The sequence below is a fragment of the Sorghum bicolor genome, chromosome 2, assembly GCF_000003195.3.
Source record: "Sorghum bicolor cultivar BTx623 chromosome 2, Sorghum_bicolor_NCBIv3, whole genome shotgun sequence".
NCBI lineage: Eukaryota > Viridiplantae > Streptophyta > Magnoliopsida > Poales > Poaceae > Sorghum > Sorghum bicolor.
The window spans coordinates 64,475,305-64,487,013 of record NC_012871.2 but is presented as its reverse complement, the minus strand read 5'-3'; positions in this window follow the sequence as shown (position 1 = coordinate 64,487,013).

Sequence of the window (11,709 nt, the reverse complement as noted above, 5' to 3'; positions counted from 1 at the left end):
TTCTCCACCACTCAAGCATCGTACAAATGATCATCGTTATTTGGTTTCATCTGCTCCTGAGGGTTGAAATAGCACTCGCCGCCGGAATCCAGGACTTGGTCATTAAGAAATCCTGCGATTGTCTCCTGAATTCCTTTTAGGCGCACCGCATCCAACACCTGCTCCTTCAGCCACATCTCCTTTAATAGACATTAAAGAAAAAAGTTAGAGGTATGAATAGGATTTATTAAATAGCAACAAATAAATGAAATATACTTATTATATATACATGTTACATACTTTTAGGTGCTCAAGATTAGTTCTTTTGGCATACACCGTCATAAACTCGCACGCATAGTAGCCACACAAATTGTTGCCTGGTGTCTGCCGTAGAACCCACTGAAGTAAGATGGGCTTTGAAAGTGATGCATTCAACTCTGGACGGTGTTTCTGCACGAACCCAGCCCAAACCCTAGCAATAAAACGATCATTATTAATTATCCATTACCAACTTAAAAGAGCAGAATTTAATATATAGAGATCGGAGTTACCCTTGGATAATATCTATCATTTCTTGGTAATCATCCTGTGGTTTTCTCAATGAGTCATAGATTACCAATTGACATTGCCAGAGATCAATGACAATTAGTATCCAATGAAAGCTGCATTTGTGTGCATATGTAGGCAAAATTAGTATATATCTTCATATTGATCTGATTAATTAGTTAAATAGAATGTACGCACGATAACGACACTTACTTAAAGTTGTAGGGAAAGAGTATATATCTTTTATCTTTTTGGTTGATCAAGAACCTCCGTAGATTTCTCTCCGTTTGAGTTCTCCATAAAACATACGGGGTCTTGTGGTCTTTGAATACAACATTTGGATCCACAAATCCAATCTCCTTGTCATTTCTAACTCTGAGGTCCCTCATCATGTTTCTGCATATGTATAGCGGGTTTCTGTAATTAGTTATATATATACATGATAAGTTACAGAGACATTATTGAAAGGAAGAATCACTTACAGACAGAAGCAACTCATTAGAGATTTGTCAAGAGCGTCCATGTGGCATAGTTGGTGTAGCTCATTAACTTGAACATAAATAATATCATCACCACGGAAGTAATGATAGTTTCTAATTCGGACACAAATATAGTCATCTGCTTTTCTGGCACACGCTTCCATGTACCATTTGTTTAGCATGTACATTTGCGTTCCAAGCTTGCTGAGGGCCGCAGGGTTGTATAAACTCTTGCCATATGTATATTCCTTCTGCCAATGATCAATTTGTGGAGCACTTTCAATTGGTGCCCCCGCTATCATTTGGGCTAAGCTAAGATCAGTTTCCGCAAAAAAATTTTGAAGCTCTTCAAATTTTAAATCTGTCGGTATCTGCTGGTCTAGCACGTCAATGTTTGAACCATATTCATTTCCAATGACTAGCGGGGGCACTGATTGCTTTGATTGTTCCCCGAGCTGTGCTACACCCTTGCGTGCTCTTTTCTCTTTCTTCTTCTCTTCTTCTATGGATTTTCTTAAAGTGCGATCATAGTTTGATAAAGATGATGATTCTTTCTGAGCTTCACGCCTCTTTTTTTGTTCAGCCTCAACCCTTTGTCGTAGATCTTCTGGCCGTAGTAAGAGGTACGGCTTCTCAGGGTTTCGCTTGGCTTCTCTTTCAGTCTTAAGTTTCTTGAAGAAACTATCCACATCTGATTTAACTGCAGCATTTATTTCTGCATCAGTCATCTGATCATAGGACAGCTTCTTAGGAATGATAGCTTGTTTCTTTTCGGAGGCTTTCTTTTTTGGCGGCGGGGCGGCCGACACATTTGATTTTGTGGCCGGCCTCTTCTTTCGTGCTGGAGCCACGTGTGGAGGCGATGGGGCGGCCGGTGGCGGTGTTGGAGCCCGAGGAGGCGGCGTTGGAGCCCTAGGTGGCGTTGGAGCTCTAGGTGGCGGTGTTGGAGCCTGAGGTGGCGGTGTTGGAGCCCGAGGTGGCGGTGTTGGAGCCCTAGGTGGTGGCGTTGGAGACCGAGGCGATGCAGCCGTGTCTTGCACTCCCTCGTCATCACCCGCAGCACTATGACATGTCGGTGACCACCTGTGAAAATAAAAGGTATATGAGTAAACCGCTAACTAGCAAAATAAATTTAGTGAACAAATGTATAGTCAATTTTCATCCGCACCTAGGATTAGATTCATGACGAGGAGGTGGTGGTAGACTACTAGGTGATGCCCCAAGAATAATGATGTAGCGCTTGCGCCAACAAATAAAAGTCTTCTCTGCTTCTCCTAGAGTCTTCTCTCCATCACCTCCTTCTATCTCAAGCTACACATTACTGAAGCCTTTGACAACTCTATCCACCGAGACACTAGCATATCCAGGTGGAATTATCGCCCCATGGATTCTTGGTGTCCTTGTAGGGTCGACAGGAGTTACAACAGCGATAGCAACCATGACTGTGGCAGTCCCCTATGGAATGTGCAGCTCACATGTTGTCAGAGGCTCAGTGATGTCATCCACCGGAAAGTGCAGCCCCACGTCGTCTTGAATAGTTGGCATCTCTGTGGAAGCGCAACTACTTTTCAACTGACCGGGGGGCTAATGTTGACTATAGGCTGTGATGCAGTTTGCCCTTGTATAGAACTTAATGCAATCTGCACTTGTCTTTTGATCTCCTCGTTCATTCTCTCTTTAAGCGCTTTCTCTCGCGCTGTCGCTTCACGAGCCGCTTCGCGTGACTCAATCACCATTGCCTCCAACCTATGCAACCGCTCTGCTTCCTCTTCCTTCTTTCGTTGGCGGCTTCTATAAGTCGGTCTATCTTTAGGGAAGCCATGCTCCCATGATATCTCCCCATAGCCTCTGGTTCGCCCACCGTATTCAGCAGTCTCCAGGGCGTATGTCAGCTCATCCTTTTCTCTATTTGGCTGCCAGGTGCCGCTTTCAACTAATCCTCTAGCATAGGCCATTCTCTGTCCTACTCTCTCGAGCTTTTCGCCGTACACTATCTTTCCGGTCTCTAGGTCTATGGTTCCCCATGACCAAAGAACCAATACTTGGCGCGCTCGGGCCAGTGCATTGATTCTGGTTCGATCCCTCTCCCAAGAATCTCCTGTTCCAGCTTTTGCCACTTAGGAATAGCAGTCCTGTAGCCACCTGAACCCAAGTGATGGTGGTATTGCTTTTGTTTAGCATTTTCTTGATTCTTGATCATCCGTGCCTGACCCTCTTCTGAGTTCTTAAACTCTACGAACTCATCCCAAAAAGGCCTCAACTTGACGTAGGCCTTGTTGGTGAAATCTGGTGTCCGGCCTTGTGCAACAAAAGTCTTGTATAATGTCTTCTTCCAAGCCTGAAATTGTTTGGCCATCTTCTGCATAGCCCAGATTTTAACCTTCTCCTTCAAAGCTTCATCCTGTGTATCGAGCGTGAAATGTTGAAGGATATCTTGCCAAATCAATTCCTTGTCACGATCTGAGACAAAACTAATATTAGGGTTATCTTTCCGTTGCCTCCATTCACGAGCACTAACCGGGAGCCTGTCCCTTACAAGGTAGCCACAGTGCGCAACAAATTTTTTAGAATTAGCTCCAAGTACCCTCATCGAATTCCGACAGAATGTACCGACCCTCCAACGGCTTCTTCGGGCCGCGCACTTTTCTACTCTTCTCAGAAGTTGTCGCCGATTTAGAGGGCTACACAAACAAGTATAAATATATTAGTATAAATGTCATTTATTTTAATTTCATATATATACATATATACTAGATAGTAGATAGACCTGATCAGGATTATCTCCCACAAGTTCTTCATAATCGACAAAGTACTGACTCCCATCATCTTCGCCTTGGGGATCTGGATTGGCACCGCTGTTGATTAGGTCCATCATTGCATCATCCATGTTGTCATTCGGATTGGCCATTTCTACAAATTTAATCAAGTGTTAAAAGTTTTTGACGCGGTCAACAAAAATTATTTAGATAGACTAAACTTAGACAATATTCGATACAACAACACATGATAAATTATATCATATAAATTATATAATACAAATGATAAATTATAAAATAGAAATTATACATCTCATCTCAATATCTATCCCTACTAACTAATTACAACATAGGATAAATTATATCATATAAATTATATAATACAAATGATAAATTATAAAATAGAAATTATACATCTCATCTGAATATCTATCCCCACAAACTAATTACAACATAGGATAAATTATATCATATAAATTATATAATACAAATGATAAATTATAAAATAGAAATTATACATCTCATCTCAATATCTATCCCTACTAACTAATTACAACATAGGATAAATAATTGACACATCTATTATAATAGCAAACTTAAATGTCATTTCATTATTTGAAATGATATAAAATAAGAAAAACTAATATAAACATCTTAAGTTACAATTGTCACATACACATACTATATTGCAATCTATTTATTAGGCGGGCACAATAGTGATCTTCTTTTTGACGTATGTTCCTTGGTCATGATCTTGACGTAACCATGGAGTGTCCTCAGCATTTATCAGTATGCTCGGATCTTTGGTCACATTGAAAGGCGTGATTCGGTCATCCCTTTCATAATCTTCTGAAATATCTGACTTGTCCTCAATTCCCACAATGTTTCTTTTCCTTGAGAGAACTATATGGCGTTTTGGCTCGTTTGTTGATTTGTTGTCATTTTTCCCTCTCTTCTGTTTTGTAGACATGTCTTTCACATAGAACACCTGATTCACATCAGCAGCAAGGACGAATGGTTCATCTTTGTAACCAACATTGTTGAGGTCCACTGTTGTCATTCCATAGTCTTTGTCAACTGTCACCCCGCCTCCGGTAACCTTCACCCATTGGCACCGGAACAAAGGGATTTTAAAATTAGGTGCGTAGTCTAGTTCCCAAATCTCCTCTATACGACCATAATATGTTTGTCTGTTTCCATTCGGGTCTATGGCGTCTACGCGAACTCCACTATTTTGGTTCGTGCTTCTTTTATCTTGGCCTAGGGTGTAAAATGTATTTCCATTTATCTCGTACCCTTTGTACGTGAGGATGTGCCATGATGGTTGCCTAGCCAACAAATACAGTTGCTCATCAATCTGGTCATTACCCTGACATTCTTTTCGTAACCAATCACTGAAAGTGTCTATGTGCTGACGCATAAGCCAACCTTCATTCTTCTCTGGGAATTGCGATCGTAGGAAGTCCTTGTGTTTCGTGACATACGGCTCCACCACGGATGAGTTTTGAAGAACTGTGTAGTGTGCTTTATTGAAAGAATCGTCCCCCGTACCGATGTATGTTTTCTTTCCTAGTGTTCCCTTTCCACTCAGTCTGCCCTCGTGGCGCGATTCAGGAACACCAATTGGGTCAAGTTCAGGAATGAATTCAACACAGAACTCAATGACCTCCTCTGTCCCATAGCCCTCGGCGATGCTTCCTTCTGGCCGAGCACGTTGGTGAACATATTTCTTCAGAACTCCCATAAACCTCTCAAAGGGAAACATATTATGTAGGAACACAGGACCCAGAATATTGATCTCCTTGACCAGATGAACTAGGAGGTGTGTCATGATATCAAAGAAGGATGGTGGGAACACTAACTCAAAGCTGACAAGACATTGAACCACATCATTCTGTAGAGCAGCTAGTTCTAGTGGATTGATTGCCTTCTGAGAAATTGCATTGAGGAATGCACATAGCTTTACGGTGGCCAGACGTACATGTGGAGGTAGAATTCCTCTTAATGCAACTGGAAGCAATTGCGTCATAAGCACATGGCAGTCATGCGACTTTAAGTTTAGAAATTTCTTCTCAGGCACATTAATTATACCTTTTATATTAGAGGAGAATCCAGATGGGACCTTGATGCTGCTTAAGCATTCAAACATGATTTCTTTCTCTTCATTGCTAAGAGTGTAGCTAGCAGGTCTTAAATATTGGCGTCCATCATCTGTCTTCTCTGGATGCAGGTTGTCTCGTTCTTCCATGCGTTGCAAGTCTTGTCGTGCTTCAAGTGAATCCTTAGGCTTACCATATACACCCATGAATCCTAGAAGGTTCACACAAAGATTCTTTGTTAGGTGCATGACGTCGATCGCATTCCGGACCTCTAGGACTTGCCAATAGGGTAGCTCCCAAAATATTGACTTCTTCTTCCACATGGGTGCATGACCCGCTGCATCTTTTGGAACTGGTTGGCTGCCTTGTCCCTTACCAAAAACTACTTTCACATCCTTAACCATCTCAAATACATCTTCTCCAGTTCTATTGCGAGGCTTGCATCGGTGGTCTGCCTTACCTTTAAAATGCTTTCCTTTCTTTCTAACTGGGTGATTCATAGAAAGAAATCGACGATACCCAAGGTACACGACCTTTCTGCATTTTTTTAAATATATACTATCAAGGTCATCAAAACAATGTGTGCATGCATTATATCCCTTGTTTGTCTGCCCTGAAAGATTACTTAGAGCAGGCCAATCATTGATTGTCACAAACAACAGTGCTCGTAGGTCGAAGTGTTCCTGTTTGTACTCATCCCACACACGAACACCTGTTTCACTCCATAAAAGAAGGAGTTCTTCAATTAATGGCCTTAGATAGACATCAATGTCATTGCCCGGTTGCTTCGGGCCTTGGATGAGCACCGGCATCATAATAAACTTTCGCTTCATGCATAACCATGGAGGAAGGTTGTAGATACATAGTGTAACAGGCCAAGTGCTATGACTACTGCTTTGCTCACCAAAAGGATTCATACCGTCCGTACTTAAAGCGAACCTTAAGTTTCTTGCGTCTTTTGCAAACTCTGGAAATTCCCTGTCTATTGCTCTCCACTGGGACCCATCAGCAGGGTGTCTCAACATGTTGTCTACTTTACGGTCTTCTTTGTGCCACCGCAATAATTTTGCATGGTCCTTATTTCTAAAAAGACGTTTCAGACGTGGTATTATAGGAGCATACCACATAACCTTTGCAGGGATTTTTTTCTGAGACGTTCTTCCCCCTCAACATCGCCAGGGTCATCTCGCCTGATCTTATACCGTGATGCTTTACATACGGGGCATTCATCTAAATTCTCGTAGTCCTTGCCACGGTATAGGATGCAGTCGTTAGGACATGCATGTATCTTCTTGATTTCTAATCCCAAAGGACAGACGATCTGTTTTGCTTCGTACGTAGTAGTGAGCAGTTCATTAGGCTTTGGCAGCATTTTTTTTTGGATCTTCAGTAATTGCCCAAATGCCTTATCGGATACACCATTCTGTGCCTTCCATTTTAACAGTTCTAGTGTTGTACCCAGTTTTTTTTGCCCATCCTGGGCAGATGGGTATAATAATTTCTTGTGATCTTCTAACATGTGGTCAAACTTTGTCTTCTCTTTTTCACTTTCGCAATCTTTTTGTGCCTCACGAATGACATCACCAAGAGCATCATCTTCAACAGGTGCGCCTTCTGCATCTGCCTCATCTTCAGCTTCTCCCATTGCTGTATCACCGAAGTCACCGTATTGAGCAATAATGTCGTCAGGCTCCAACTGTTCTTCTTCACCTTCTTCCATCATTATACCGTTTTCTCCATGCTTGGTCCAACAAATATAGTTTGGCATAAAACCCGACTTCAACAAATGTGAGTGAATATTTCTAGAGCTAGAATATTCCTTCAAATTCTGACACAAGGCACATGGGCAACATATGAATCCATCCCGCTTGTTTTCCCCGGCCACTCTTAAGAAATAATGCACACCATCAATGAATTCTTTGGAGCGGCGATCGGCATTGTACATCCAATGACGTGTCATTGTCTGCATTGCAATGTAAAATATTATAAGTTTCTAATTTTTTATAAAGAAATTAAAGTAACAAATAACCTAAAATTCTCTATTTCTGGTTTTTCTAAACCAACAAAATTAAAAAGACATAAAAGTTCTCTATTTTCTAACTAACCATGAAATGTGGCATGCATACTAGTTATAATTAACTAATTAACCATGTCATAAAGTGCAAATTAAAGTATTATAAGTTTCTAATTTTTAATAGAGAAATTAAAGTAACAAAAAACCTAAAATTCTCTATTTCTAATTTTTATAAACAAGCTAAATTAAAAAAGCACAAAAATTCTCTATTTTCCTAAATAATCATGAAATGTGGTATGTATACTAGTTATAATTAAATAGCTAAATTGGTCAAAAATTGCAAATTAAAGTATTATATGTTTTTATTTTTAATAGAGAAATTAAAGTAACAAAAAACCTAAAATTCTATATTTCTATTTTTTATAAACAAGCTAAATTAAAAAAGCACAAAAATTCTCTATTTTCTTAAATAATCATGAAATGTGGTATGTATACTAGTTATAATTAACTAACTAAATCGGTCAAAAATTGCAAATTAAAGTATTATATGATTTTATTTTTTCTAAACTAATTAAAATAAAAAACATATTACCACTATTTCTCTAACAAAACGCGTCGCTTTTGAAATGGCGATGAAGCTAATAACCTCTTAAAAAAACCATAAAATAAAAAATAATATAACACTAGGAAATGACATACGCCGCTTCTAAATGTTGAGAAGATGAAGCTAGTGACCTCTTAACAAGTCGATGACGGTGTAGAAACGATGAAATGAATCAATAGCCGGAGATGAGAGCAAGCTAGAACAAGCAACTCCAAATGAAGAACACAGCAAAAGAGTGAAGATCGATGGGCTCGGCCACGGGAAGAAGAGTTCAAATATGGGGAGGGACATTTAATCCCGGTTCCTTTTAAAAACCGGGACTAAATTCCAACACTAGTCTCGGCCGGTGGGACGGACCGGGACAAAAGCTTTTAATCCCGGTTGGTAACACCAACCGGGACTAAAGGCTTGGCTTTTGTCCCGGTTGGTGAGAACAACCGGGACTAAAAGTCCCCTCTGCCGATGTCTGACATAATAGCCGTTGGGCAGGGGACTTTTAGTCCCGGTTGTTCTCACCAACCGGGACTAAATATGTTTTTGTCCCGGACTCTGTTTTGGCTGAGATTATTGTTCATTTTAGGCAAGTGACCAAAGACCTAGTGCACGGTGATCAAACGGTAGAGCCAACTTCCATTCGTGGTGGCAGTGGCAGGTAATGCTTCTGCAGACGAAACTCCAGCGTTGCCATGCGTGCACAGCCAGCCACGCGAGCGCAAGCGAGGAGGGAAGGGCGGAAGGCCGGGAGGGATGGTGAGGGATCAGGATCACCATCAATTCGAGCCGGGATCGCCTGTGCTGCGCCTGCCACCGCGTCGGCCTGGACAAAGGTGGTGTGCAAAATGGTCTGGAACGTGAGCGATCCTATCGCCACTTGTGTTCGTTCCTCTTCTTGGCAGAATGGCAGTGAAGTAGTACACCTGCACTGCAGCTGCGGTGGAAGGTTCAAAGTTCAGAGATGGTGTACCAAAGTGTAGGCGTCCATTACTACGGTCTTGATTGGGCCTTGTTTAGTTCAAAAAAAAATTATATTTTTTTAAATTTTCTGTCACATCAAATCATGCATCACATATATAGAATAATAAATATAGATAAAAATAATAATTAATTGCATAGTTTACCTATAATTTGTGAGACGAATCTTTTGAGTCTAGTTAGTCCATGATTAGATAATATTTGTCAAATATAAACGAAAGTGCTACATTGACCATTTTGTAAAAAATAGAACTAAACAAGCCATGAGTGTGTTTTCCAAAATGAGAATGGCAGGCCATCAGATGAGAATAGGTGCACGGAGGAGTGGCAGCTAGCGTAGGTAAATGCCCATTAGAGCAGCTCCAGTTTTACTCATGAGTCGAACTGTGAGATGGAAAAGCGAACCAAAACATTGGAGCGATCGGATGTTTGTTGTCACAAGTTAAAAGCGAACCAAATAGATGGTTCGAACCATGTCGAGCATAGGCATTAAAGTATTAGCGGAAAGGACTAGTCATCGACATAACGTGGACCTTCGGTAGTCGATCAGTTCTTATATTTTTATCGTTTTCTCGTGCAATGTTCGAACGAAGGAGAGAGCACTTGAACCAAACTTAAGAAGACAGGAGAAGAGTGGTGGGATATGGGATCGCGTCCCAGGTGGACGGTGTGTGCTGTGTGCATGACTGCATGTCGCGACGCAGCGGCCAGCCCGGGTCGTTGGTCTGCATGGGATCAACCAAACCAACTAGGCAACTGCCGGATCGATCCGCGCGCGTGGATCGCCACCACCAGCCACTAGGGAGGGGCAGCCGAGACGGTGTGGCCGGCACTCTCGACTCGCCTGCCGAAGCGCGGACCGATGGGTGCGCCGTGTGCGTGCGGCAGGTTCCATGAACTGCCATGGGGTTTGGGGAGGGGGCGCTACTCTGCTAGTGCCACGACGAGGCGAGCGAACGCGGATGTTGACGCCAGGACCCTGCTCGGGGTGAGGGTGGCCATCGACGTCGGCACATCATTGCCATGTGTGGCAACATGTACTGGCACCATAGACCATACCCACCCAAAAACCTAAAACTTTTCGATCGAATCTTACGGCATAAGTATGGAGCATTAAATATAGACGAAAATAAAAATTAATTACACAGTTTTTCTGTAAATCGCGAGATGAATTTTTTAAGTCTAGTTAGTTTATAATTAAAAAATAATTACTAAATAAAAATGAAAGTATTATAGTACCTCGAACAAAAAAAAAATTGGGAACTCAAGACCCAAGACCCGGGTCTCTGACTCTGATCACCGAGCCGAATGGTTAAAGCCTGAAGCGGATGTGTCCACTCCCTCTCCCTCCACTAGTCCACTGCCTGCATTTCACGCGAATGTGACTTGGAGGCGCAGGATCGAAAAAACATCAGCAGCGAACATCACAAGGATTGAGGCAACGTTTAGATTGGAGATGAAAAATTTTTGGGTGTCACATCAGATGTATCGTAAGGATGTCGTGAGGGGTTTTTAGAAACTAATAAAAAACAAATTACATAGCTCGTCTAGAAACTGCAAGACAAATCATTAAGCATAATTAATGTATCATTAGCACATGTGGGTTACTGTAGCATTTAAGGCTAATTATGGACTAACTAGACTTAAAAGATTCGTCTCGCAATTTTCAACCAAACTGTATAATTAGTTTATTTTTTATCTACATTTAATGTTCTATGCATATGTCTAAAGATTTGATGGGATGGATGAATTTTTTTTTATGGGGAACTAAACAGGGCCTAATCCTTTTCATTAAAAAAAAAAGAAGCAGAGGGCCCATGGGCCAAGGGCCATAGCTAGGAATAGCTTTGTGTTGTTGTTTTTTTAACAACGAATAGCTTTGTAAGAAGCAAACGGTAGGATAAAGTCACCTAATAGTACTAAAGATGTATTCGTTTGGCGTTGTAAGAGGAAATCACTCTTGAATGGCTGCAATCTTTGACTGAAACAGGTTCTTGTACAACCCCGTCTCATCTTGTGCAATGTGCACGGTTTCACCTTCCACGTCGAGATCGACGGCAGCAAGGAGTAGAACACAGAGCACGCGCAGAAAGATGACGGTGGTGACTTACGAAGACTTGGGTAGCGAGGGAGGTGGACGGGGCACGGAGGGAGAGGCGGGCGAGGGTGACCTCGGCGGCGGCGTGCTCGGCCTGGCGAAGCGTGGTGCAACCGCTGGGGCCCTCGAAGGTCTCGCTGTTGAAGGTGACGGCGGCACGGA